At 38.1% G+C, this 27469-nt stretch overlaps 1 protein-coding gene across 4 annotated transcripts in view; it reads right to left on the reverse strand.

Moving 5' to 3' along the window:
- NLGN4X (neuroligin 4 X-linked) overlaps window positions 1–26860 on the reverse strand; it is a 156529-nt gene extending 129669 nt beyond the window's left edge. For 2 of the 4 annotated variants that reach the window (XM_021532002.4, XM_021532000.4), the window contains exon 1: window positions 26461–26860. The gene's annotated coding sequence lies outside the window, so the exon portion shown is untranslated. Of the gene's footprint in view, window positions 1–213; window positions 374–25692; window positions 25717–26460 lie in introns of those variants that run through there. The other 2 variants (XM_085583990.1, XM_077781586.2) reach the window with 2 other exon arrangements.
- Window positions 26861–27469: the final 609 nt, after the last annotated feature.

Raw genomic sequence — 27469 nt, forward strand, 5'->3', positions numbered from 1 at the left:
TAAACACAAAGATTATCTTTATAAGTTGGAAATAAGTACCAGTGGATGGCTATGTGAACACATATCTGAAAAGAAGAAATTCTGAAATATGAAAAAAATCAGAATTTCTTATGAATAAGGAATGTGTGAAACACCCTAGCTAAACTGTCAAAGTCTCCATCTGGACACTTGCTGCAGGGGGAGGCTGGCAACACTGTGGCTTTTGATACACACCCATTGAGGAATCAGATGTTGAAGTTTAGGACAATCTTTATCCCAAGCTATGGTAATGCCTTAAATCTCTCCATATGACAGTGGCACTTTTAGTGGAGATTTCACTGCTCACGTAGACTGACAGCCATTCCAATTCTCCAACAGTAGTATGTGATTAAACCTAGGATATAAGAAATAAGGAATCATTTAAGGAATGGCTGTCAATGGCAGTGAAAGCCACTAAGGCTAACACAGCTTCCCTTCTCAGTTATTTAAACCTGCATTTCTTTATTTCAGCATTCTTTATAGCTTAATTACTGCTACAGGAAGAGAAAATAGAAGAGAGAAGAGAGAAGAGAGGAGAACTCAAATTTACTGGTAAACACAGGGATCACATTTTCTGTCTCTCCATAGTACCAAACTAGTACCAAACATAGTACCAAGTCTCCATCTTTAAAGCAAAAAAAATGAAGAAGGTACTATTAGTGGAACTAGGTTTTCCAAGTTTAGCTCTGTACCTATGTGCTTATCCTTTTCACCTTCATATTATCTTACACTGTCTTCTATTTGTCCTTGGAAGGCTGAATTTGATTGTAGACGACTAGGGTTATAATTCAAAATTTATATATTTCAGTAAACCACAATGTCCCTTTAAAGATCATATTTAGACTTTATAACTACAACAGTCACTGCACTTCCTTTCTATCAGGAACCATAGGCACACACTAAAAGACTAGCACTTCAGTCTAAGACAAAATAGAGGCATTGTCTACAAACTTTTTTCTTTTTTAAAGAACTAATTTGTTTTCATATCTGTGACAACTGATTTCCTCATAATTACAAAATTTTAACAGAAATATTATGGGAACTTGGCAGTCCCTCTAAGCATATTTTTCTAAAAACTATTACAGATTTGCTTACCATTCCACAGATGCATTTGTAACTTAAATCTGAAGATGCTATACTGGCCCTAGTTTTAAAGTTATCTAGTTTAAGTTTACTTATTTGAATAATTTCTAAGAATTATCACAACTGTCTATGATTTTATAGGTGATACAACAAGAACCCAGTAATACTGACATTCTGTCACTATGTACAGTTATCTTAGTCTACTTGAGAAATAAAATCTCTATCTCATAAAAAAAAAATCTTTTCTGTTTTGAACATGATGACTTATTATCTCCAGCTATTCCCAAAACCCCTGACAACTTCTGGCAATACCTAAATATAAGCTAGAAACATTTTTTTAGTATTTGATGCTCAAATTTATTCAACACAATTACTGGACTATTGTAATTAAGTTCTGTTTAAGCAGTTAGATTTATGAAGCCCCTTTAAGAAAATGCACCCTTTTGAATTCAATTTTAGCATCTTTAAACACATCTTTAAACCTGTAACCTTTACAGTGTTTATACTCATTTCATTTTCAATTCAGTTTCATGACAAGTTCTTTCTTTTGAAAATTTTCACAATAAGCTCTCCTCACTGTTAAATTGGAAAAAAAAAAATCATAACTAGTGACATATTTCACAGCAATTACATTTTTGGGTCTTTTTATCTATAAAAAGAAAATCAGTGATTAAACAATGCGTGATAGAATATGCTGAGTTGGAAGGGACCCATCAGAATCATCAAGTCCAACTCCTGGTCCTGGGCAAGACACCCCAAGAATCACAGCACGTGCTAAATGCATGGTTAAATGCATGCAGGCAATTCTGTGATAGTCCCTCAGAATCAATAGTCCGGAAGTCAAAATAGCAAGTAAGCAGATGATATTATTTCAACTTTATTACCTGGACAGTTTGGGAGGATGGCTCTGTTCAGAAGAGGAAAGCTAGCTAGAGGTAGATCTCACAGCAGGAGACAGAGACAGAACAGCAATAGGTATACCGGAGATATGCAAATGAAATAAATTTTTTAAACTGATTAAAGTATATGCAAGCAAAATACCTAAATTTGACCATAGGCTTCCTTTGTATTTTAGTGGGGAAAAAAGGCATCCTGAATTGTAGATTTATAATCTTCATGAGTCAAAGAGCGTGGGTTTCAAGTTAGAAAACTAACAACCCACACTTCAACTATACCAGCTGAGCTAAAGATGATTTTGATTTATCCAAGAAATGAGTGATAGTATCTTAATTTCTTTACTTGGACTAAATATAATTAAGTATCAAACAATGCAAAGGCAGTGAAATGTAATTTTCCTTTGCCGAATAGGCAGTAACTCTTTCTTTGCCTAAAGGGAGGAAATTCATCCAGAAAAAAATCTCCCATTTTGCAGACCCATTTTGCAACTTTAATCAAAAGCACTACATCAGAAGATAGGAAGCCTCTCATCTACACACTCTCTCTCAATGTACATATTCTGCGTTACAGTCCTTGTCTTCAAGCAGATCAGAAAGAGATGTGAAACCTGTGTTTCTTCTTTCTACCTCTGACATACATACCTCACGATTCCCTGCTCATCTATTTGTGTTTTAAATAATTGAACCTCTGAACGTTTCTGTACCTCTAGTCTTGATTTCTGCCTGAGGATACCCTTGTAGTAGCAATAGTCAGAGAAAGCAGGGAGAAAAGACTGACACTCCTGTGAAGCCAGAGGTGAAGGACAGTATCTTCAGGCACAAATAACTAAAATATCCCACAAAACAGGTGGTTGGTTTCAAAAAGAAACTACAAGAAAAAGAAATATTTGGAATGTATGAATCTTGGCAAGGTCTAAGGGCAGGAAAAAGTCTAGCAGAGACCAAAGATGACCAGAGGAAATAAGCAGAACAACCTAAAACAAATAATAAACAGAGACTGCTCTTCAGAGGAAATGGGCTGCTACCAAAGATACAACTGCAACAGCGAAGGAGCAGTAACACAGAAATGGAAAGGCTGAGGCCCCCTCCACAGGATGCAGATGGTGAGGAGAAATTAAGGTGTGTGTAAGGCATGATGGCAGCTAGAAACAAGTGTTGTGAATTTGCAGTGATGCTTATTCTTCCCATAAAGTACTAACATTTCTTGAGAAATCATCTTGCATTCAAAATTATTTGGATATGAATTTTTGTTAATACAACTGGCAATACAGATTAATTTCTCATGTGGGCTACATCAGAAACATCCTGAACCATCTATGAAAAAATAAGATATCCTGTGTGATACAGTAGAGAAAAAGATTAAAAATTCCTCCTTCTGAGGAGAATAAATTAAGATAAATATTTGGATACAATATGATACACATTTCATTACAAAACAAAGGACAAAAGGATGACAATATTGGCGCAATAAGGTTCCAAACAATTAATAATTAATTCTACAAATCAAAACCTGAAAACTTGCAAGAAAAAAAAGTAAACCATGCTGAGGATAAAAAAATAACAAAGCAAGGATAAAACAACTAAAAAAAACCAAAACCAAACCAACCCCAAAATACAACAAGCAGGCTGGAAAGAAAGACTTTAGATTCACTTTGAATCAAAACAAAACAAATCTTCTGAAGAATTTGCAAACTGCTATGAGAAGTCAGGAAGAATTAGACTCATAAAGCCTAGACCTAAAACAGCAACAGAGACCAGAGAAATGCTGAGGATGCAGAAGAGAGTAATTTGTCATGTTAAGAAATTCTGAATGGCAAATGGAATGATAAATCCCCTCAGGGGAACTCTAAGAAAGTAACAATGCCAAAAAAAGCATGTAGAACAAGGCACAGAAAAACCTGAGGACATAAGAAATGTTAAGTCTAAGGTCAAAAAGAAGGGGAGAGTGCCAGCCCTGTGTCAAAAGAAAAGGTTGAATCTCAAACCATGGATAAGAGAAAGGCCAAGACTAAGATTAAGGAGGAGGAGGAAAAGGAGAACGAGCTACAGCTAAAGGAGAAAGACAGTGGAAAGCAGAGTGGAAAAGATAAATCTGAATTAAAAAAAAAAATACTAAGGACAAAACTGAAGTCAAAGAAACAAAATTCAGAGAGAGCTTCAAGACCATGCTGAGACATATTGAAAGTAAAGATCAGATGGAACAGCAAGAGTTCCACATAATAGCCCTTAAACTTGTCAAGGTACAGCATTCAGAGATTGCAGATAGGGTATAGGATGAATAGGAGACAGAATAATCCACCCAGTGGCATGGAGTTCAGATCATCTTGTGGTCCTCACTTCAGGTAAATATATAAGTTTCCTTGAGCCTTTTAATATTATTTTTGTTTGTGAAATTAACAGCAAGAAATGTATGAAAAGGCACTTAAATAGCTATTACAGCAAGACACTTGCTCTGCTCGAGGTAATGTTAATTATCTCTGTCATTTCAGTTATTACTAGTAAAGCAATTACCTTTGATGAAATGATATATGCCTCTATATGTATGAGCAAACTAGTAAATATACCTTTCACCTTTATGATTTTTTTAAAACCCTCGTGATTCAGGAAAAAGTTCTAAAATTTTCACAGCCAGAAAGACTGGAATAACTAAAAATTCATTAAATAAAAATCTCATACATGAAAACACTCTCGTAAGTGGAAATGTTTTTACCTTTCTATAAATGATGTGTCAGATAATTGTCATTTCTGGTTATGCCAGTGAGCTGGTTTTCACACACTCCATTCAGTGTTGATGTAACTGGAAGTTGCCAAGGATACAAAGTACAAGGGCCCGACTGAAAGCAACAAAGGTTCTGAGAGTTTCTTCTCTTGAAAACTGAGCTCTTACTCATTTTAACCTCCATGGTGTTTACCAGTTCTCCTGAATTAGCCTAATGTCAGCCTAATTAGTGAAATGTCAGTAAGACATTTCATAGAATGTGACCCAACTGCCTCTCCAGAATAAACACTTTCAGCGCAGAACATCCCTGAGGATGTCACCAGTCCTGACCTGCCCAGGACTCTGGACCCCCATCAGCTCCAGCCTGGAGGTGCCAGAGCAGAGCTGCTCCCTAGCTCCCCACAGCCCTGCCTGGACACAGCAGCTGTGCCACTGAGCCGGACACAGCTCCCACAGCCCTGCCCGGACATGGCCTCACTAAGCCGGCCTCACTAAACCAACCTCACTAAACCGGCCGATGGCCCAGCCTGGCCCCAGCCCACCAGAGAGGTTCCCGATGCCTGGGGCTGAAGCTGCCCCAGTGCTCTTGGCTGTCCTGCTCCTGACCAGGGCGGGGGCAGGTCCTGGCTGACAGCCCCTGCCCTGCTGCTGTCCATGCAGAGCCTCTAACATTTCTGCACCCTGTGATGCCATGACATAGTGTTAGCAATGTGACTGAAATGTTCACATGGCAAAAAAAACCAACAGTGACTGGACCTACAATGACAGACAAATGACGAGCATATCCTTCTTCCAGCAGATATCACTCCATCTATAACATAATCACCAAAATCTGCATCTTCTAAGCCCATAATATATCTTTCCTCAGTCACCATCATGACAACTATGTGGTTTGAAAAAAATACATGAAGATAAACCCACACCAAACACTGCAGCAGAATAAACTCACACAATCTCTTAAGAAAGAAAACTAGTTGCCACTGATTTTTTATAACATTCCTTTATTTCCTGTTTCTCTGCCCAGACTAATACCTTTGAAATACATCTAAGCATTAAACTTCTTAATTCTAAGTACTCAAAATTACATACTCCACAGAGTGGAGGTAACTCTCTTTACAAACCTTGCTAAATTTTGAGATTACACTACTGAAATTTTAACACAAAACATGTCTTAAAATTTAGCAGTCACAAATGAAGTAAGAATGGCTATCATCCTAGTAGAAAACATATAAAGAAAGAACAATTAGGTTCAATCATTCTGCATTTTGCATTATATCATCAGGTAAAAATAAATGTCCAAACCACAATGATTGTACAGAAGTGTCATCACTGGACTATAGCCTCATATCATTTAGACATTTACCCTTTTGTTTACCCTGATATTATATCTCCTTTCCTGTCACTGTCTCTTCTCTTTCCAGAATGTACTTGATGATTTGTTTATTCTAAGTGGTATTGAGAGCTTTGTAGAGATTGTGATCAGAAGCTGGGGGCAGAAACAACCACATTCTACACTGACCTATGGACTAAAACCCACAAGCTGCAAGAACCCATTTAAGCTGCAAGAAATGTGTTTTTCCAACCTCTTACTAGTCTCAAAATGATTGGTGAAAAAGAATGAGCAGTATTTTCACAAGAAGCAACTTGTGATGAAGCTGGGAAGAAGGGAGAAACAAACCCAAAGTACAACAGCAATCTGATATGATGATTTCTAAAAACAATCAGTGTGATTAGAAGCATTCAAATATTGATTAAACAGAATTCTATATAAACCTCATCTTTTCTCAGTTCAAAATTTCAGGTGTTAAATGGGGCTCAGTAACTGGACCAGAAGCAATGACCACAAACAAATACAGGAAATTTCCTCTGAATATCAGGAAATGCTTTTCAGTTGTGAGGCTGATCAAACACTGACACAGGTCACTGAAAGGCTGTAGGATCCCCCTCCTTGGAGATACTCAAATATTGTCTGGACACTGTTCTGGACAATCAGTTTTAGGTGTCTCTGCTTGACCATAGGATTTAAGAAAATTATCTTCTCAGGTTCCTTCAAACCTCAGTCAGTTATTCTGTTCTTCTGTAAATACATATAATTTTTTTCAAGAAAGATGGAATATGCCACGAGAATGACTGACTCAAGCTAGGCTCCAGTTGCAAAGGTTATAGCAGATGTTCAGTGTTTGGTTATGTCTAATTCATGCCAGTGAATCACTTCATCAATTACGCAGATCATTATTGCTCCTTATGGAGCAGCGTCATTTAATATTAGCAACTAAAGAACAGCTTGAACTATAATCTCTGATATGTCAAGTGAGTACCTTTTGTGAAAACTGAGCAAAAGCCTGATTCAAGTCAAGTAGAATGAGGATTGCTGCAGTTCTATATCCCCAGCTGGTATTCTAACCTCAAGAGACAAGGGAAGAAATTTTAAGTTTTTCCTAATTGGTTTAAATCTTCATACAGAATCACCTGCCTACCAATGGAAAGCCACAGAGTCAGAACAACAGAAAAGAAACAACTCCATCTTCTTCCAGCACCACAAAAAATGTAGTGATATGAAATGGGATGTAGACAACCTTCAACCTCTTTTAGCCTCTTTGAGAAGAAGAGAAAAATACTTAAGTTTCTATTTGGCAACCACAATCATATACATAAACACATCTGAGACCCACAAGACTTGCACATGGTTCATGAGAGCCCCTCTGGGCTTGCAGCTTAATTGCTCTATTGCCTTAATTCCCACTGTTGTCTACATCACAAAGCCTTCTAATAAAAACACAATTCTCTCCCTTTTTGTGTATGTGGTGTGATAAAATAACTCTAAGAAGGAGTAAACAGAAAGAGAGGCATGAAAGTAACTACCAAGCTGCTCCTGATCATGGCTCATTCTGAGTCTTTAGCTGAGTCTGCCCCAGTTTTTTTCAAATCTTGCCCCAGGTTTACAGTCTAAATACAGCTAGAATTTACTTTGGTAACAATGAGCAACAAGAAAAAATTGCAGAGAACTTACACCTAAGGTTCCAATTCCTCTTCCCTCAAATCCAATGAGGAGAAAAGTCTTCCACTGGAAACCTTTCTTCCTCTAATTAAATTCAATTCTGGCGTTTCCAGGCTGCACTTAAAACTATCAGTTTTCCCTTCTCAGGGAAGTTTTGGCAGTTTACCAAAATCAAAATATATAAAAAAGGCAAATATTTTAAAATGTGTTTCCTTTTTTAGGGATAAAATGTGATGGAACAACAATGATGGCAGCAACTACCAGCATTACTATTATGTTGGGAGTGCACAAGAAGCCTTCAAGAGAAGGATCTTGACTTGAGAGGAACCTCATGATCAACCAAATTCCTGATCTCTAGAAACAAAAGAGGCAGTGACACGAGTTTTCATGGATTTTTCTGGACAGAAAACTAAACTAAGTTCCCTCTACAACTGGGGCATGGTGCCTGCAGTACAACCTCCCTCTTCACTACCAGATTACTTTATTGTCAGCTGAATGGTGTGAAGTCCTGTAGCTCAAACAGCAATAGGCCACATTGAGTCCTAAAATTTTGACTTAATGTGTTTTACAGAAGGTGTGGTAAATGTATTTGATATTGTAAAAGTTTTGGTCTTCTATTAAGAATTGAGTCAAATGCAAGAAATTAAAATTCATTAATTACAACTTAACCATTCATTATAGTTTTATTGTGCTGCATGAACCATGTACCAAATGTTAGATAAAGGTTAAGAGTTATGAGAGGTCACTGGAATACCCACAAGAGAAGCATTAATGCATGACAATGGATTATCTCAATCCTCAGTTAATCAACCACTCCATGTACTAACTGAATCTATTGTATTTAGAATAATCTGAAATTAGCAGTGGACATTGTAGAATAATTACTTAAGCAAGCAAATAACAAGCACAATAATAATAAGAACCTTCACATTTCCCCATTGAAGGAAATCAATATGTTGGTAAATTTATTTAAACTCCGTTACATGAACTTAATAAGTTGCCTAAAATGTCTTCAGTGTCTTGGAATATTTGCCGAAGATTCTAAATCTTCCCAAAAGTCAAATAAATCATCTCTTGTCTTCTATCGGAAGAAGAAATGAAAAGATTTCTCTCACTATAGGGCTATATATAGAGTCATTGTTCTGTATTTAGAACATTCTGTTTTCAACTAGATCTTACTTGCTCTAGGCTGTCAGTCATCTTTAGATCTCCTGCCTGCAATAGCAATAGGTTATATCATATGCTGTTGATTACAGGTCATAACAACCCCAAATTTATGATTGTCATGTGTACAATATCTCTACTCTTTCCATTTATCTGGTTGAGAAGTCAATTTCTTTTCTCTACCCTGCTGTTACTTGGAAGAATAAAGATATTCATGAGTGAATGTGCTATGAATATGTTGGACTTTTACTATTCAGTATTAAAAATTGAAGAAAGGCTACAGTTGCTTTGAGCAGAAGCTAAGAGATTGATCCAGCCCTTTGAAGTCAATAAAAGTTCTCACGAGATCAGTAAACTGCAGAAGTCAGTCCACATATCCAAGTCTCATACTTGCTGTCTCATACTTGACTGCAGTCTATTGGACACATAATTTTGGGAGGCAATTCTGACAATAGCTGGTAGGTGCTACTGGAAACTTATAAATCAGAGCATGGTTGTGACAGCAATAACTATCACAAGGTCCAAGCAGAGCATTAAAGCAAAACGTATTTTAAAAATCTCTTCTACAAACACAAAATTGCTGTCACTTTGCAAACCACAAAACAAATTTTACCTCAAAAATCTCTAGGAAGTGCTGATACACCCTGAGTCTCACAGTGAAACAAAGCTAACGCTGACCAAACTGGCAGGTCACATACTGCATTGTAGTCCTCTGCAAAGACCATGGTTCAGGTCCCAGAGGACTTTCTGCCTGAGCAAAGCACCAGCCTCTGGAGGGCTGAACAGTCCTATCATGGCACTGTGAGGACATGCACTGATCCAGTAACTTGGAGTTGCTGCACAGTGCTTTAAAATATTTGTACAAACACTTCTCTGAGTACACACAGACTCCTGAAAAACACGTGTGCAGAAGTTAGAAGCTGGAAGGATAATGACAAAGTGTAAGATCACACCAGGAACCACCTAAGAGGCCTGATCTTCAAAAGTTTTGAAAAATAACTCAAACCCATGCAGCAATAAAATCCTTGTGTTTTTCCAGTACTGCAAACTCTAAATGTTGTGTATGTTATTTTACATCAATATTTCCCTAATGTATAAAAAATTTTCCAACCACAGGTAAATATGCTAACAAAGGTATTCTGAATGCAAGTAAAAATTTGAAGTTTCTACAAATATACTAAATCTTCCCATAATATATCATTTTAATCGCAAACACTTAAAAGCATTGCAGTTTGCAATTCTTTCTCCTTTTTTTTCCTATTCATATGTCTAAAATGCAATTGAGACTCATAGATAGCTAAGTGATAAATACCTGTTGAGTTGTAGTTATCATCTGATTTTAGTTAATAATTTAATTTTTATATTTCCTCAGTAAACAACAGGATATCAGAGCAAATGCTTGTTGTTTTTAAATACAGCTCTTAACACTTACAGGAGTTTTTAGGTAGAGTTTTTAACTTTGAATTAGTTATTTTTTTATTTTTTTTACTAATAGTCTCAGGACTTGAAAATGAAGTTAAAATATCAAGAAAAAAATCTTTGTAGAAAACACAGCTCATAAGGTTTTGAAATTAGATTCTTGCCATGTAAGCACTTCCAACTGTGAACAGGGATTATCACTATCTACTTGCTGGTGCATGAAAAAATGCTAGTATTCCACTCAAGAATCCATCTGCAATGGATGCCCTCAAAAAACCCTCCCATAGAGGGTATTCAAGTGAGAGTTGTTCACAATAAAATAACATTACAGGTGACCTCTTTTTCATTTTTAAAATAATTTGAGTTTGCATTTTTTTCATTTTTTAAAAACCATTAATTAAAAAAAAGGTCTACATTAAGGCCATCAAGATTATCAAGTGGACACATGCAGTCTTTTTTGGACAATAAAAAGCACCAAATATTGACACAAGTTGAAGAACACATGAACATATACATGCACAAATTCTATTTTTATTAGAACCTGAAAATTTTTCATTTGAAAAATGTTTTTTAACATGAGTTTGAATTTAAAAAAATAAATTCATATATGTCTTATTCTTTAGCCTTTCCATGTGAGAAATATTAAAAGTTGCTTCTGAATGGAGAGACCTATGCTGCTGCAACCACTATATTAACTATTCCCTTCACTGGTATACTTCAGGAAAATATTGAAACAGAATTATTGGTCATTAGAATTATATAATGTGGTCACCTATTATTATAAATAATGAAGCTAGTCTTCTGCTTCCAAATTTTTATACTGCAATTCATAATTCCGAAAAGAGTAGGGGTTTTAAAATATTCAGTGTTAGCTAGAAATGAAAGCTGCTGGTTTTGTTGCTGCTCTTGGAAGTTTAAATTTTATGTTTTGTGTTAAATATATTTAAGCAGGCAACATGTGGAGTTTTTCCTTCTGAAATACATATGAAGTTTCCAGTGATTATATTGTGAACTTAGACCTTTAAAAGTTCTACATTGCATTTCACCAGTCCCAAAAAAATCAGGCACATCTCCACTTTTTTCTGCTTATCAAAACATCCAAAGCAATAAGAGATGACAGTCTGAGACCTTAAACTCAGCCACAGTAAAACATATCTATTATAATTATTTCAAATAGATTATATACCCCTTGTATTTTTTTCACCCCTTTTACATTCAGAATAATTGAAAATCCTGTAAAACTCCTCCACACATTTCTTCAAAAGGATGTCTCACACAGAATGTACTTGGAGGTCATTAGCATATAAAATACTCCATTTCTTTCATACGTAACAATTTGCATACATCAAAAATGAGTAGTTGATATTTTTTACATACACCTAAAACCATTGAATGACAATGTTGGATAGAACAATGAAATTTTTTGACACCAATAACCCATGAAAACCTGACAAATGTGCTAGCATGCAAAAGTTCAGAAAGGAATACAGTCTAATGATTCAAGGCTCTGATAGGTACAGTAATAACCTAAAATTAAGGCTATATTCTAGACTATCAGTGGCACTCAAGCATATCAGACATCCAACAATCCCACAGCTTCGTAAGGAAAATGTGTTTGAGAATGACACAGGTATTCAAACATTAAGAACTGTAAGCCATGAAAAGAGGAGTCCTTTACCTTTAAAAAAGACCTGTAATTTTACGTAAACAGAAATAACAATAAAGGAATAAATTGTAAGGGACCTTTCTTTCACCAATAATATGGGTGTCTCAGACAGGTGTGTATATATACTAACAAGAAGTAAAAAGCTCTGGCAGACAGATAGAGTCCAAAGATAAAGACATCTTTGAGAGAAAGATGCTCATCTACTAGTAGAAATATCACTGAAATACAGAGGTTGTTTGTGCCTCACCAAAACTGTCTTCATTGAACCAGCTGTGGAAAAAATGTGTGAAACTTTTGTCATAAAGCTCAGTACATGTGAATATGAATTGATTATATAGAATATATGGACTAAAACTAAAATGCCTTCCTCTCTAGCTCTTCTAGTTTGTGCAATATATTCAGTAGACATTTGACAAAAAACTTTAAACATGGCCTTAATGAACATATACATTTCACACTGGGAAACAGAACAGCAACCCTGTAAGGATTTTTCATCAACCCCTAATGATTTAGGCATATGGTAAAAGAAGGGGTTTAGTTGTTTTTTTCTTTTGGGTGGAGGGGAGGAGGGTGGTGGTTTTCCCTATTTCTTACAGCAGAACAGTCCAGAATTAACAGTCACAATTTCTAAACCTCTTCAGTTTGTATCAGCCAAGCCCTTAGAATAATAAACCTGACATTCAGCCACTGAACAGCTGATCTCATTGTCCAAAGTAGTTACCTGGACTGTTGAGGAACTTCTGCCTTTTTTCAGCGCTTTCTCAGGAAAGAAAGCTGAAGCTAATCTAAAAGATGTGGTGAAAAAAAAAAAAAAAAAACCAACTTGCCAGTGTTGGGAATAGTTTGAAAGAATGAATCAGTTGTTAACCAGATCAAAAAATTCTGTGGGTACTGCTGTTTGCCACCACAAAAGCCAAGAGCATCAAGGATAACATTGTACTCCCTGTTGTGGTACCTCAGCTTCTAATGAATTTAGCCAGCTGATTATGCAGCATCATTCCTCAAAGTACAACCTTCTGAATGTGGCATTTCTGGGAACAGCACCAAAATATGACAGCAATCACTGTGTGTGTTGTTAATGCCTGTGGCTAGATTTTGTATTTTGGAATACCTTGAGGCATTGGGTAATGTGGATATCAGGCAATTCTTGTGATGATTTACAAAGTCATAGTACATCTAAATGCACCATGGCAATTACTGTTTGATAAATTATGTAGTCTTAGGAAGAGAGGACATCCTTCCTTCCAAAGAATCCATTATGGAATAATAGAAGTTATAAAGGGATACAAAGTCACCTAGAACTTCCAAACAGCGTACAAAAAAGTATTTGCTCCACTTTGATGAATATAGTAAAACATAAATTATGGGGTTTTGCTTTAAAATATCATTATATAGTTTAAAAATGAAGGTATTTACTGATACACTATGTCTTTACCTAAAGCAAGATAAAGACAAACAAAAATACCCTTAGAATTCTCTATACTCTTCCTTTTTGAGAAAAAGAAAGTATCCAGGCAAAAGTTCTAAGTTACGCCTACATGATCCTCATTTTTATATCTCTGATGTTAAGTTTAAGTGATCCAATACAAATTTTTCATTCATAAATGCTGTTAAATCATGTTTTGCCTTGAGTAAATTAGTATCTCAACCTCAGTAATGTCAAGGGTCTGCAATTCACAGCCCTGTAAGCTATCATCTAAGCCACTGAAGCAGTGTTTTCCCGAGCCCTCCATAACATCATTTTTCTTTTTCTCTTGATGTAGTCACACATTAGGTCTTGTGTTTTTATTATGACAGCCGTGCAATTGCAAATCCCAATAGTGTTTGTTTTATGGTAGGTACTTATGGGAAGTACCATCAATACAGTCAGAATGGCTCCTCTTTTGTCCACCCTCCTGCTTCACCTTTCCTTACCTTTTGTTTTGTAGACTTTACAGTACAAAAGCCTCATATGTAGTGCATAGACATGCAACACTTGAACCTAAAAATTACCATACTTCAATTGAAATGAACACCCTTTGTGTAATAATACATATGAAAATCTAGAATGAAAATTCTTTCCCATGTTTCTGGGCTGAAAACCTACATGGGGTTGTTATGACTGAAGTGCGGGATGTGGAAATTCACCTTACTGCACCTCATACAGCTGGCATTGCCCCATCGATTCATGCTGTCCAGATCCCTCTGCAGAGCCTTCCTACCCTCCAGAAGATCAAACTTCCAATACAACCTGCTGTCCTCTGCAAACTTTTAAGAATGCACTTGATCATTAATAAAGATATAAAATAGGACTGGCCCCAGCACTGAGCCCTCGAGAACACCACTTGTGGCTAGCTGACGTCTCAGGGTAACTCCACCCACCACCCCTCTCTGGACCCAGCCATCCAGCCATTTTTCATCCCAGCCAAGAGTGCACCTGTTCAAGACATGGGTTGCCAGTTCCTCTGGGAGAACGCTGGGGGAGATGGTGTCAAAGGCTTTACTGAAATCCAGGCAGACAACAGCATTTCCCTCATCCACTAGGCAGGTAACCTGGTCATCAAAGGAGATCACATTGGTCAAGCAGGAACTACCTTTCCTAAACCCACGTTGGCTGTGCCTGATCCCCTGGTTGTTCTGTACATGCCACATCATGGCAGTCCATGAAATTACTGCTTTCAAAATCACTGTGAATAAGCAAGAGTGATTCCTGGCATGACTTCAGTTACATCCAGGTCAGAGAACCCAGAAATATTTCCCTGTCTGAGTGCTGGAGCTGTATTCTGATTCTATATTTGGGCTAGACATAAATCTTCACCTTCTCCTCCCCTTCCGTAAAGTAGCCATTTTATGCATTTCTGAATTAAGATTGAGCACTGTTGCAGGTTATCAGTCTAGATAATCTGAAATCCATTTTGTCTCATACAGTACATTAGGCAAATAAAATCTAAACAAAGAAAGAAAAAAGAAACAAAAATAAATAATAAATTAATTTCTTTGTTTCTTTCTGCCCTCCCCCAAACTATTCTGAACATATATGAAAGACTCTGGACAGTATGTAACAGTCTGGCAAAGTGTAGATTCTTCATCCAATTTTTTTAGTGGAATATTTTTTATGTTTTTACAAATAAAGGCAATATATTGTTCTAGAAAGTTGAATTCTTCAGGTATATTTTTATTAATCTTCTCTAGAAAACTAGTTCTAGTCTGAGATATCTTCTTATAGAAAATTCAGTGCTTATTTATTCATAGAAAGTATGTACTATAAATAATCAATCCTGGTACATGTCAGAGCAGAAAAAGAAATTGGTGTAAAGTAATAAAAAATGTTGTGATTAAGTTTTTCCATCCATTTTCTTCCTTCTGTACCTTCAACTTCTGCCTGTCTAAACATAAAATCTGAGTACATACTAGAAATTAATGTGAATTAAGAACTAAAATTCTGATAAAACATACTCTTCCTGTTTAACAAGAATCATCTAAAGGGGACAAATAAATTTAAAAGATAAATTTATATCTACAAATCGCTTAAGTTCTAAGCCTATTCCCATACAGTAATATGTGCATTATGTTCATTTTCACCATCTCCTGTCATTCACCTCTATCCTCATCTTAACTTTTCAGAGTCACAATGTCAAGAAGGTTAATGCAGTTACATGAATTTGTGATGGACCATTTCACTCAGATTTGCTAAGGCAAACACATATAGCTGTCTGGTAAACAATTTACTCCACAGGGAACAAGTTCTTCTTAGCTGAAAAGAGACCTCTGCCAAATCAATACATTAAGTGATGAGATATTAGCTGCAAAAGGAGGAGGAAATCCTAGAACCTGCCTATCCTTTTTTAAGCAGTAAATACTTTTAGACACTCAGATATTAGGCATAGTGTCATTGAAAGCAGTGGTACAAACCAATACAAAAACAGTGTTAATGAGGTTATAGTCATGCTTGTAATCTTTTAACTATACAGTTCACAGTAAGCAAAGAAAAATTGCTCTCAAAATTGCTGTTGTATGCAATATGTTCATTTATATAAATAGGGGAAGGTTGCTTGTTAAGAACATGAAAGGCTAGCACTCTTCAACCTCTGAGGAAAATCTGCTTTCTTCCATCTGCTATATTTCTTAGCAAGTTTTGAGCTAAGCAAAGTATATAAATTCTGTTTTAAAATGTGAACAGAAAAAAGTTTTGTAACTATGGAATATATCTTAGATGTAAAATAATGGTTAAGCACCAACTGCATGGTCTTTATCAACTATTACTTTAATATCTTTAAGTGATGTATATGAGTAGGATGAAGGCATTTTACTTTAATTTTCTTTCCCTCACCCCCATGTACCAGTGACAGAACCATTAAAACCCACAATTTGTTAAACCTGCCTTTATATAACCCTGGGTAAATTTCTTCACATTCTTCATGCACTTCTCTGCAAAACTCACTTCTCTGAGAAACTGCAAGTTAATAGTAAAATTTAGCATATGAGGGGGAAAAAAGCAAAAGCACATGGACAAAAAAAAATTAAAAAATACATGAGAACAAAAATAAACAAATAAAAAACCCCAAACAAACAAACCCACACTGACCTCCCACAAAAAACCTCAACAAAACAGAGCAAAACAATCAAACACTCCAAAATCCAAAGTATTTTAAGTGAAACAAAAAAGATGAGTTTTCCTGATTCTTGGGACAAATAGCTTAAAAAAAAAAACAGATAAGCAAACATTCCTAACTAAAAATATATTCAATGATCATAGCAATAACTACTTTATATAAATGCTTTATTAGGACAAAAAATTTAAAATACTATTCAGAAGAAAACAGACTCAATTTCAAAGTGTAAGATCTAGATTTCTACTGAGGGATGATGATACTAAAAATTGTACTTTTACCTTGCCCAGTAAGGTCAAGGTACATTTTACCCCCTCAAACTAAACCAAACGCTCATGTTCAGAAGCATCAGCTCCTGTTGTAAATCCAACTTGATTTATATCCTGCTGGTTTAAATTCTCTAAAGTATGGAACACAGTATGTGAACTGCCATTCCTACTACTACTGTATTCTCTATGCTCTTGTGTGTCTACTATCCCTGTGTGTCATCGTGCTCATTTTCTGTGGAAGAAAATCCTGTTATAACCTTCTTTTGAAACTGGTCATCTGTCTGCAACTCAGTGCCTGTTTACAGACTCTGACTAGAATGGGCCTCTTGAGGCAGTAATAAGCAAGAGAAGGAAAACACCCCAACATGCTGGGGATGATGAGTAAGAGAGGGACAGGTTAGGTCATTTAGGAAGCATCCTTACCTTTCACAGAGAAGGTAAGAACTGGAATATGCAATCTCCACATTTTAGACATTAATATGCTTAGTGCTTAGCTTTCAGGCCTTAAGAGCTAGAAGTGGTGTTATAAGTGCTATCACTGCTGTTAAGAAACCCATTAATTGTCTCCCAAAATGGAACTGCCATTTCTCCATCATTTCATTGATGTCTCAGGCTCCAGACAGAATCTTGTCCTATTTACACATTTTGTTTCCTCTTGAATAAACCATCTCTAACTGATTTCAGGAAGCAGTGAAGTATCAAGCCTGACCAAATGACCACTCTCCAGGGGCAATCAGAAAATAAAATCTACCACAGAAGGATGTTTCTGTGAAGTGTTGTTACCCAGTGATCATTTATTTATATATAAAATGCAAGGCTTATTTAGCCTTCCAATCTTATGTATTTAATAGCTAAGAGAATTCAACACACTGGCACTATTACAACTGCTCCCATCTCCTGACCTTTCTACAGCATTGCTAGTGTAAGTTCTACATAGCTAATATAATTTTCATGGCCAGAACAAGAAAACCTTCACAAAAAGACACTCAAACTCAGAATAAGAGAACTGCTAATGCAAAACACCCAAGAATTAGTGGAGCTTCCACTTTATTGGTCATCATATTGACCAGTATTACACCTTTATCATGTCATGAGTGGAAAACATTTCACAGGCTCTGGGATGCTAAGACAAATTAAAAAGTTACAGAAAAAGAAAAACAAACAACAACAAAAATTTGCAGAAAATTAAGAAAGAGAAAATAAAATATTCTAACTATATGCTCTAATTTCAGCTTTCTCAAGCTAAAACTTTTATAGACAAGACAGATTTGGACAAGAGGAAAATTCACTAGAACATCTTATTTCCTAAACCAACAGGAAAAAGAAAATGCAGATTGAAAGTTACAAGGATATATACATTTGCTACTCTACAGCACAAGAGAAGGTCAGCCAACTCTTCTAGGGAGGAACTTTTGCTTCTGCTTCCATGCCTCTCTATGACCATAACAACTTGGTGTAAGAGTAATGGAACAAGTTTGGTGGTTTTGTTTTTGTTTTAAGGTGCCAGGTGGCCTGCATTCCACAGTCCTAACATGCTGTATTTGAAACATCTCTATGTAGATATCAAACCAATAGAAACAAGAAGCATTTGTCTTCAAAAAATGGAATTCACACTTAACTACAAGATCTTGCCAAAAAGAAAGACATAATAAATGTAGGATTAAACAAAGCAATGTATTTTCTTAATAGCTGCTAGACTCTAGATTTAAGCAGTAAGTCCACCTGCACTGTAACTTGTGTACCTGAACTAAATCAAGTATTATCACAGTGAGCATGAAATTAACACGCTAGCTCTCTCACGAGGCTCCATGACTAATTTCCAGTTATGCCAACTGCTATTATTTAATCTGTGAAAACCACTGGATCTACATCATCTGTCCCCAAATTCACCACCTGCACATTTGAAAACTACACACACTGAACATTTCTAATTCAGGAAGCAGACCTACTGCTGGCTGTGTTAATACAAATTCACAGCCTCAGGCACCACAGCTCATCTGTCCAGCTGTGTATAATTTGCAGGAAGTTCTACTTCCCCTCACGCCATTGTGTACTGAGAACTTATCTTTGCTTTCATGTAGATGATATAAAACAGCATAGGCAGACATAATAATAATAATAATTACATTATTGGTAGAGATATATTTGTTTTTGGAAACTATAGCAAACCAATCAGTGACTACATATCTGACTGAGAAGAAACACTATGATTGATGACTGCTTTCCTGAAGTCATCGAACCTTTGAGTGAAGGGTAAATTTCATACAGCAACAATTCACTAGCTACTTCCTCTAGTTGTTGCTATAATCTTTTTCTATTTTTTGCATAAGACATCCCATGACATCCAGGTACATTCCTACCAATTAATAAATGTGAGAGAGTTTTGTCAATGGCAGATGTACCAAAGATTTACATGGGCTTCACCTCTTGCATAGTTCTTCTGGAATCCAGAAGAGGATTTTTGCCCCTTGTTTTTTGTCACAAATCACCTATAAAATAATAATGAAATCTATGATCCAAAAATATTGCTATTGAATATCCAGAAGAATTATCTACCAGTGTTAAAATGCTAGTTTGGAGAGTTGGCAAAAACCTGAGTACCACCACAGCTAATGGGATAATTGAATCAAAAGGTGAACAGACTGGATGTGAATACCCTATCTGACACACCCCTAGTTCCTTTGACAAGCAAATCCAAGAAACTTCAGAAAGAAATCATAGATGGAACCAGGACTGTATAACAATTTGTCTTTATAAACACAGTCACCAATAAAACATGAGTTGAGAAAACATGGTCCTGTATCATCTAGCATACTCTGTTAGTGTGCATAATCTTCCATGATTATAGCAAGCTCTTCAAGGAAGGGATGAAGATGCATTATTTTTCAGAGCTTGTGCTTTCTTATTTTTCAAACAAAGGTTTGAAGGCAATTTCATTAGCAGAAGTTAATGGGAAGTTGGAAGAAAAATTTTAAGCATTATATATGATATTGCCAGCTCTATGGAAATGCTCCATATAATTTTATCCAGATACTACTTTCTCCCAGAACCTGACCAAAAGCCTCTTGAACTTAACAGGTATCTTTACACTGAATCCAACAGACCTCATTGCATTGCACTAATCTGTCAATGGTCCATTTATCTTGGTCCTGTTGCACATGTCTTTTAATGTTAAGGGTTTATGCTATGTCCTGTAAGAAAATGAGTAACAATGTATTGTACATTAGAAAGCATATGGCTTATATCTTATATGGCGTTCTACATAAAGAAAATATTAATTTTGTTTATTTGAAAAGATACGTCTGGAAGACAATCACAATAGACCAGAAAAGATAGAATCATATCTCAAGAAATAAACATATATATTATACGATTTCAAAGTAATTTGTTCTGCATATAACCAAGTACGCAGAAGAGGTATTTCATGGATAAGTGACATATAAGTAGAAATTATATATATGTTGGAGTAAAGTAAGTAAAGAAATAAAGAGGGGGGTGGGGGGAAGAAAAGCTTATTTATTTTTAGAGAAAGAATTTTTAGTTGCATAATTAAACTACTGATAATTGTTGAGTAAGCCTCTGTTCTTTTTAACTGCAGAGTTCTTTGTAGTGTCTGCAAAAAACTTTATTTAAGAGGAGAAAAACTGTCTGATACATCTACTTCCAAGCATAAGATTTATGCAAAATTTAAGTCTAAAATCAGTACCACAAAAATCAGTACAAAAAAAGATATATGAATAAACAATAGAAATCTGACTTGATTCAAAATTCTTTTATTTCAAAAGAGGCTATCAGTTTTATCCTGGTTTTATTACATTTGGATTGATACAAAGTAAGGCTTTTATATATCAGAAGTCAAAATGTGATAAATAATATAGTATTTGTTTATTGGAATAGAAGAAATAGATATTTGGAGATAATTACTTCAAAATCTGTTTTGGAGCAAAAATACATACCAAGCAGGAGATTTATTGAAGTCTGTTAACTTACTTTCTAACAGAGTTTAAAACTCTGGTAAAAGAAATCCAGTTACAGAAAATATAACTAATTTATTTGAGCCCTCTCCATGCTATTTCTCTAAACAATTCTTTCAAAAATCATTGAAAGAATTGTTGGCATTAAACTGCATATCTTCTCGCTAAGGGTCCAAAGTGTTGTTAACACTTCAAGAAGCTTGCTCACTAACCCAGCTATGTCTGACAACAATATCACAAGATCACCACATGATGGCACTGACTAAGATCACTGGTCAGTCCTGGAAAGGCCATTATTAACCTGACAGCAACACTACTGCAGAGATTGAAAATCTCTTCCTTCCAGGTCTGTACTGAGACTTTAGCCCACACAGACACTACAGTAGCAGCAATTTGCAAAATAATCAAGCCATTAGACCACTTCAATTAACACTTTGGGTCAGAAATCCTATTCATGATTGTCCTCTTTCATTTCTGGCTGTCCTAGACCTCTCCTAATTGGCAATGACTATCTCCAGCTGGAGGACAAAGGAAAAGTCTTCCCTCTGGACTGTCTGAACAGAGAAGCAGTGGTCTATCTCATTTTGTCTGCTGCATGGAACACATGCAAATCTGAAAAATACTGCTAGATGGAAGTTTGCTACCATCAAATCATGCCAACATTATTTCATGTGTCATCTATTATGGTGAAACATTGAAGGGGCTTAGTCTTAATGATCTGTGTAACTAAATCTCAAAAGTATTTTTAATTTATTTCAAAACAAATTCATACACAAGTAAATACAAATTTCTATTTATAGTCATACTATATATGAAATTGTAACAGTAACTCCAGAGTCAGTAAGAGTGCCACTCATTTTCAAAGCTTATCTCCCCATCAAGTTTCAAATCTCAGTCAGCACATAAATAACAGAAGATAGACAAGCATGGAAAATCCTAACCCTCCACTAGAGCTTGCCACTTACTGAAATGACAATGAGTGGTGTGTGGGCTCAGTGCAGAAGACAGCTGAAAGAATCATACATTGTGACATCAGTGACTACAATTTATTTTTAGATTATTACAGTACAAATCTGAGCATTCCTAGCTAGGGATTGTTCCAGCATGTGGTAATGCATTCGGTTTGAATTAGTTGTGACACTGGTAAAGCCCCACTGCAGATCTCACAGGATAAGCCAGTGTTCTACAGGGGCTGCTTCTATTCAGTCTCTTATGTCAGCTATGCATCCAAGCCATAAAGCAACCTTGTTTCACATACAGCTTATTTTTAATGTCAAAATTCATCCCCATTTGTTTACATGGGGGGATGAGCTTAAAGAGGGATGAGCTTCCTGGAAACGTTTCCAGAATTTCCTGCTTTTTTAAATTCAGCCACTGCTGTCTAAAAATTGTATCTTCCAGTTTTCTATTCTCTACCCTTATATCCAAGTTGAGAAAAGTTTATTACCATTGTGTCTTGTCTCATTGCTAAAAAGTTTCCAAGAGTATTGACAATAAAACTTGTAACTTTCTCTTCCTCCACTAGACAGCAAAGTGTTTTTTCTTGTTGGTGTTTGGGGATTTTTTTTAATGGTGTTTTTTTAATTTTTCTTTCAAATCCAATCTGGGGATTAGTAAAACAAATACAATAAGAAGTGGAGAACCATTAAAAGGTGACATAGTTGAGTACATAACCTTGTCAGATGTGAGGATCAAAATGGCTCACAGCATAAATGCTTTACAAACATTTCTTGAGAGCACCTGAGTTGAACTGTGACAGAGGATAGCTGCAGCTGGACATGAGATACTTACATTGATTTGTGCAGCTTTTGTTTATGTTTTATTAGATTTTTATTTCTGTAAAGACTCCCAGCCTTGTAATTCTGTGCACAAAACTAACCAATTTACTCATGCAGAAGAGATCTTGAATCCTGATGACAAGTCTTCAAGCAACAGAATGACTAAATTATATGCTGGTTATAGCACGATGCTTATTCCTGTCCTACCCAGGTGGAGCTGTTCTTTACACTATGTGATTCAGCCATCAAATAGCAGTGTGCATGTTTGAAAGGCCAAGAGGAGGCTGTATTGAGAACCTGTCAAAAACAAACGTGCAAACCTCTATGTAGCATTTAGTAAGTGTTGCTTGAATCAATCTTTTGTTAAAAAAATAAAAAAGGCCAAACAGATCCTTGTTTCTATATAATATTTTTAATACAAAGCTTCAGTTAAATAGGTTTTCTTTCTGCCTCTTGGTCTCCAGCTGAAGGATGCTATTAGGATTGACATTTTTCTCAAATGTAAACATTTTCAGGAGAATGATCTGCCCAAGAACATGGGATTAGCTAAAGTATTTGGAAAACTACACAATATATAGGCTAGCACGACATCTCCAGTAAACCTACCAGTTTTATCACTTGTCCTAATTTAATCCAGTTGGCCTGTTCTGTTCACGCTATGAGGCTTGTTTTTGTTTGCTCGCATTGTGATGACTTTAAAAGAAATTACACTGATAACTGTGCTTTGCTGATCAAGAAAAAAACATTGGGAATTTCTGGATTTACAGTCTACATTTTCATGATACAGCGCTGCATTTTAAAACTATAGTGGGTGAGTAATCATTTCCTCCAGAAACACAGAAGAAGGAAAATGTATTTTCTTATCTATATGAATGTATTCCAGTAGAGATCAAAACTAAGGACCATTAGATTCAATGAAAAATTTAAAAAAAAAAAAAAAAAGAATTCAAATTAGCTCTGAATTAGCTTGGTCCTCTTGAGAAGCAAGCTAATTCAGAGCTAAATGGATTTTTTTTTTTATTTATTTTTCATTGAATATAAGACCAAGATATTTTGGATGTCAAACTGAATTTCAGTTTTAGTATTTGGTACAAATTAATAGGTTGCACTTGCCACAAACCACCAAAAAAAATTGGATCTATACGATACACTGGCATATGAATAGAGAAGAGAGAGAAAGGATAATAATAGCTGTATTTATAAACAAAGGACTAATAATTTTGCAAATATAAATATGTCAAAATTAAATTTCTTTTTCTATGATTCTGAGAAAAATACATGCCACCATAGACTTTGCTGTTTTGAGTGACCAGAAACTGCAAGACATGTTTTTATGGTTCTCAAATCTTAATGATTCATTGGAATATGATTCATAAGACAATGCATGCAACCCTCTACTCAGCAATATAAGCAAAAAATACTTGGAATTTCCTGCCTTAATGCACATATATAAAGGTTACCTATACAGAAGTCGACACAGATATTAATAGATAGGATACAGAGTAATTAGAATGAAAATAAAATAGAGAGTTCATTTGACATATTAAATCAGTTCACTTTTACAATGCAAAGAAGTGTTCTTAGCTAGGATTTAAAACTAGTGCAAATAATTGATCCTTAAGGTGACAAATAGTTTATTTCTTTAGTGCTGAGGATATATACATCTAATAAAAATTTTTGTCCCACATGATATGAGGAAAATATTACCCTTTAATATATGAGATCTGCATTAGCAGATGTTTTTATGTTTTGAGAAGAGAAGAATAGCAGGGATTTCCATTTTGGTATAATTGTAAATTCCTCCAATTAAGCTTTGAATTCTAACCTCCTAAACACATGCACGTACGTCCTTAACGTTCTTCATTTAAAACCAAACTAGAATTTTTTCAGTGCTTGCTTTCAGCACTCATCAAACATCAGGCTAAAGGGGTGTTTTCAATGGTGGTGTGGGGGGTATATTTTGGGTTTTTCTGGTGGTGTTGCTTTCTCTCCAAATACCAAACATCCCAACTCGGCCGCCGCGTTTCAGCCATCCCTACGCAAGGCAGCAGCTCCAGGGAGGCTGCAGACGGACAGCCGGGCGCGGGCACCGTGAATCACAGCTCAGGTGCTGCCGTCCCTCCTGGCTGCCCGCCCGGCCGAGTCCCTCGCACCTGGCAGCGCCTCCGGGGGCTCTCTCCGGGGGCTCTCTCTCCCCGGGGGCTCTCTCTCCCCGGGGGCTCGCTCTCCCCGGGGGCTCTCTCTCCCCGGGGGCTCTCCCCGGGCTGTCTCCGCCCTCCCTCCCTCAGGCCCCGGCGCTGCCGCCCGGGCCGGGCCGGCTGATGGCCCCAGCTCCGGGCGGCGCGCGCGGGACGGGCCCGCGGGGGGCGCGCGGCGCCGCGGCGCGGGGGGCGGCGGGCGCGCGGCTGGAAGGGCCCGCACCGCCACCTGGCGGCCGCGCCCCGCCTCTGCCGCCGCGGCCCCCGCAAACTTCTCTCCCCCCTCACGCCGCTCGCCCAACCCGGCCAAGTTTCCCGGCCGCGACGCCATCTATCCACAGCCCCGCTCCGGGCACGGCGGCGGGACACCCGCCCCGAGCCGCTCCCGCTGCCCGTGCCCCGCACCCTTCCGCAGAGCGCGCCCTGCCCGCCCCGACCCGGCGCGCCCGCGAGATGCGCGCGGGGGCGGGCGGAACGGCGGCCGCTCCGGCCCCGTCCGTCAGCGCGGCTGCGGCGCGGCCGCCCCCGCTGCCCGCGGCGGTGCGGGGCTGCCGGCGGCCTCTCCCGCGGCGAAGGGGCAAAGCACGCCGGCCCCCGCCTCGCCCGCCCCCGCCCCAGCTTTGCAGAGAAGCCGATTTACTGCCGAGCTGGGAAAGAGAGGGGGGTGGTGGTGGTGCTTGGTGCTTGTCTCTTTTTTTTTTTCTCCTTTTCTTTTCCCCCCGCCCCCCGCCACCGGTTCGCGCACGCTGGCTCTCCCCAGTGCCAGTCCCCGCTCCATCACGTGCGGAAGCCCATGCCCATCACAAAAGCGGGCATTTTACCCGTGCCCGGAAAGGAAATAAAGAAGGGAAAAAAAGAAAAGAGAAGGAGAAAAGAAAGGGGGGAAAAAAAGGGGGAAAGGGAGGAGGAAAGAAAACCCACCACAGAATAGTTTAAGCGAAAGCGGGTGAACCGCTTAATCCCAGAAGATCCGAGATTTCCTCCGAGCAGCCACCTCCCTTGTCGTCGTCCCCCCTCCCCCCGTCCCCGTCCCTTTTTGCTTTTTCGTGGCTGTGGTGGTGGCAAGGAAAGTGGATAACGAAAACCCTACGTGTTGGTTTTGTGTTTCCCTGAAAACCACAGGCTCACACAGAGCATGAGGTACCGCTCCTGCCCCTCTTTGCGCTTGCAAGAAACTGTGGCTTCGCTCTTTCTTTCTCTGCCTGTACTGCAGATATTTTTCCCTCCTCTCCTCCACACTCTTCTGTTTATTTCCCCGTACGGCAAAGCTACTTTGTAAACATCTCACACAGAACCTCAGAGCCTTTCCAAATAGCTGATTGCAGCAAAATGCCTCCAAACAAATTATGGTGCAAGGGGTATATAAGGGACGGACCGAAGTGGGTAAAAAAGAAATAAATTTGCATAAATATGCATATGTGACAAGAAGATCGCGTATGATGGTGGAAATGTCAAAAAGAAAGTATCGCATTATCATGATGGGAAAAGTAAAAGCACAGTCGACTGCAGCAAACTGCTCGCCCTTTGCCAGAGTACCAACTGCAACACCTCTCCCTCTCTTCCCCCACCCTCGCCGAGAAAAAAAAAAAAAAAAAGGGGGGGGGGGGTGAACAGAAAAAAAAAAAAAAAAAAAAACAACAGGAAAAAAAATGCAAATGAACACTCAAACTGCAAATCCGGTACTCCTACCTTAACACTGGAATAGCTGCAGAAGCATAGGGGTCTTTTTTACACAGCCAGAATCTTTCAGGAAATCCTCTCGGGCTATCATGCAGCCAGGATTATTCACATACGGTTCCTGCTCTCCTTTTTGGAATCCAATGCGATTGGCTTCTCCAAAGGAATGCAACGACCACGAAAAGGGGGAAAAATTAAAAATAACAAGAAGAAAGACAACAACACTGGATTTGAAGGAAACTGGTGTTCTCGGTTGTAAGCGACCTACATTCAGGCAGAAAATTCATTGCAATCAGTGCGAGAGGGAGTTGAGTCTGCAAGTAGGAGCTGTGATTGCCTATGCAGAAAGACCGAGCCGCGGAGAGACTGATCTGCAAGGCAAGGCGAGCTGGGAGCGAGAGGGAGATGGGGGGTGGTGGGGGGGGGGGGAAGAGGAGGGGGGGAGAGGTCCAGGCTGTACCAGGCGCTCTCCTCCCGCTATTGGACCAAACTGAATGAAATTCACAAAGCCGCCAGCCAATGGCTCCCCGCAGCCAGCCCAGCGCTACAGAAACCGCATCTCCATCCACAGACCCCCGCCAAGAGCGGCGCATCTCCGCGCGAAGCGGCGCCGGCCGAGCCGGGCCGGGCACCGGGGCGCTGGACAGGTGGGCACTGCGCGCACGGAGGACAGAAGGTGTCCCTGTCTGTGTGCGTGTGCTCCGGAGGATCACAATTCACCCTGCCGGTCTGTCTGCTCCGTGGTCATGTACAGCAAGTGCAGTCTTTAACCCTTTCTACTAGCAGTTTCTACAGTACCAGCCTGTTGTTACCATCTTCACCCATCTGCGTTTTCGTGGAGCTGACAGTATAATTGTACACCAAGCAGTAAAGCATTTTGTTCCTGTTCCCTGTCCTCGCAGAAAAAAAACAGCAAAGCAGACATTTGCCTTGTGCCCAATAATTTTAAACATATTTCCTATTTTTTTTTTCATAAGGAGGCCAGTTATTTGATGGTCATATTTTAGTTAGCTAGCCACTA

The sequence above is a fragment of the Lonchura striata genome, chromosome 1 (assembly GCF_050655825.1).
Source record: "Lonchura striata isolate lonStrDom1 chromosome 1, ASM5065582v1, whole genome shotgun sequence".
In the NCBI taxonomy this organism is placed as follows: Eukaryota; Metazoa; Chordata; class Aves; order Passeriformes; family Estrildidae; genus Lonchura; species Lonchura striata.